Consider the following 2,188-nt stretch of genomic DNA (forward strand, 5'->3'; position numbering starts at 1 on the left):
GCCACTACATCCATGCCTGTCTGCTCATGACCAATCCCATAAGCAGGGAGCACAGTTGACACAGATGCTGCCTACAGCATAGTCTTCATGGTCATACCATGTGAGCGGCCCTGGCCTCCTCAAGGTGCAAGACTCCAGGCACTTGCTTCTCCGTTTGAGCTGATGAAAGAGTACCTCTCCATCTCATGTTCTTCCATAGAGAAGAGAGTTACTTACACAGAAAAAAATTGTTTCACACACGTATACCTGTGCTCTCACCATGGGTTGTATAACTCATTTGGTAAAATTGGCACTTTGGCGTCACAGTATAGGGAGCAAATTTATACATAAAACCTTTATTGTGTACAAATGACAATGAGGTTGTAGTGTTGTATAATGCCATGACTTAAATGGGGGTGGTGAGGAAGATGCTTTTACCAATTTCTGCTCACAGTTGCCATTGACAATTACCATTTCCATTGTTCACCAAAACATTTGCATCCTTGCTTGATATTGGTTTTTGAAGTTGCAGCTTATGTTCATTTGTGTTCTATGCCCATACTCATCTCCCCTAAGGCATACGGGGGTTATATATACATATATACATGCACTGTAAAAGTGGTGTTTCTTTAAAGGCCTGGTGGAACATTGCAAATTCTAGTAACAAGCTTGAAAAGGCTGCCCTTTGAAAGATTCATGAGTGACCACATAGGATTTTTGTGGATCTTTTTTTAATTTCTTTCTTTCTTAAGCACCCAAGATGGATGCGACTCTATTAAAAATCCATCCTAATGACAATTCAGGTAGAGTTCAGTGCCAACTTTCATCTTAGCTTCAACTTAGCACCTCTCATTAATTTCTTAAATTCTTGTGGGATTGAGGATTTCCATATTTGGTTTTACTCTCTGATTATGTCAGAAAAGTTTGAACAAAATGGTTTCAGCCAAATGAATGTGAAAAAAAAAAAAACAAACTTCCATATGTTGTTATTGAAATCTTCTGCATCTGTTTAAGTAAAAAATGGCAAGCCAGAAATCTTTATGTTGGCTTTTGATACAGCCTCTTCAAGAAAAAACTCCTGGGTTGAAGAAAATTGGTTAAGTAGTTTTAAATCAACTTGTCATTTTTCTGCATACTATGTAGACCTCTTTCATTTTCCCCCTCTCCCCTTTTCTTAATTTAGTTTCAAATCCTTGTTTAAAATGAGTTTGCCAGAAATTCATTTACCAAGAATATCCTCAATGACATCTCAGTTATGGATATATTTGTCAAGAACCCCAGCTGTTAAGGCTGATTGACTTGAAAAAGCCAGAGTGGATGTCACTGCTTCAGCTTATAAGGGATGAAGCGGCCTAGTGTGTACTGTCAGCTCTTTCCCAATTTGTGACATTTTAAGCATCATACCTGATGATCTCGCTTAAGTCAGTACATTGATATAATTTTGCATGTGTATAGTCAGACTGTTTCCTGCCCTTTTTATCTAAAGCAGAGAAATAACATACAAAAACTTGGCCAAATAGAAAAGTTGACAAACAGCCACTTAAAGTAGAAAATCTCAAAGGCTGAGGTTGCTACAGCAGTGCTAAGACTTCACACCATCTTTATATTCTTAGAAAGCTTACAACCCACTTTAACAAAGACCCGTGTTTAGAAAAAGAATAAGCCTTTAAATTCAAGTACTTAAATCCAGGAAAAACTAAGACTTAAGGTAGCTCACTCTCTGGTCCACTGAGTATCTAATAATGTGGAGTGCAATGGGATGGCCTCAATGAGAGAGAGATAGTAAACTCTCCCTTTCTTATCCCTTCTCTCCTGCAAGAGTGAATACACTGGGGAGGGAGGAGGAGACTTTTCTTCGAGATGGGTATTCAAATCTCTTCAGCCAGGCATGTAAGCTTGTCAGCAGTTCCCAAGAGCACTCTAACTCTCAACCATTGTAAAAATAAGTGCATAAAAACATATGTAGAAAGTCCCCCACATCCTTTCTTTTCTGTCTTTACTGTGTTTCCCACTGGCTAAACAGGGCGTCTGGGAGCAAGACATAGGAAATGTCTTTCCCAGGTAGCTAATTTTCTCCAGACATTATAAAGGAAGCCTAGACATCAAATTAGTGCACGAATTCGAGGGTGTAGGTTATTCCCCCTTATACAGGGAGAACTACAGTGCAGAGTGGTTAAACCCCAAATTTCTAAATGGTCCACTACTTCAT

This window comes from Pezoporus occidentalis, unplaced genomic scaffold (assembly GCF_034315485.1).
Source record: "Pezoporus occidentalis ecotype Australia unplaced genomic scaffold, CSIRO_AGI_Poc_V1 ctg39, whole genome shotgun sequence".
In the NCBI taxonomy this organism is placed as follows: Eukaryota; Metazoa; Chordata; class Aves; order Psittaciformes; family Psittacidae; genus Pezoporus; species Pezoporus occidentalis.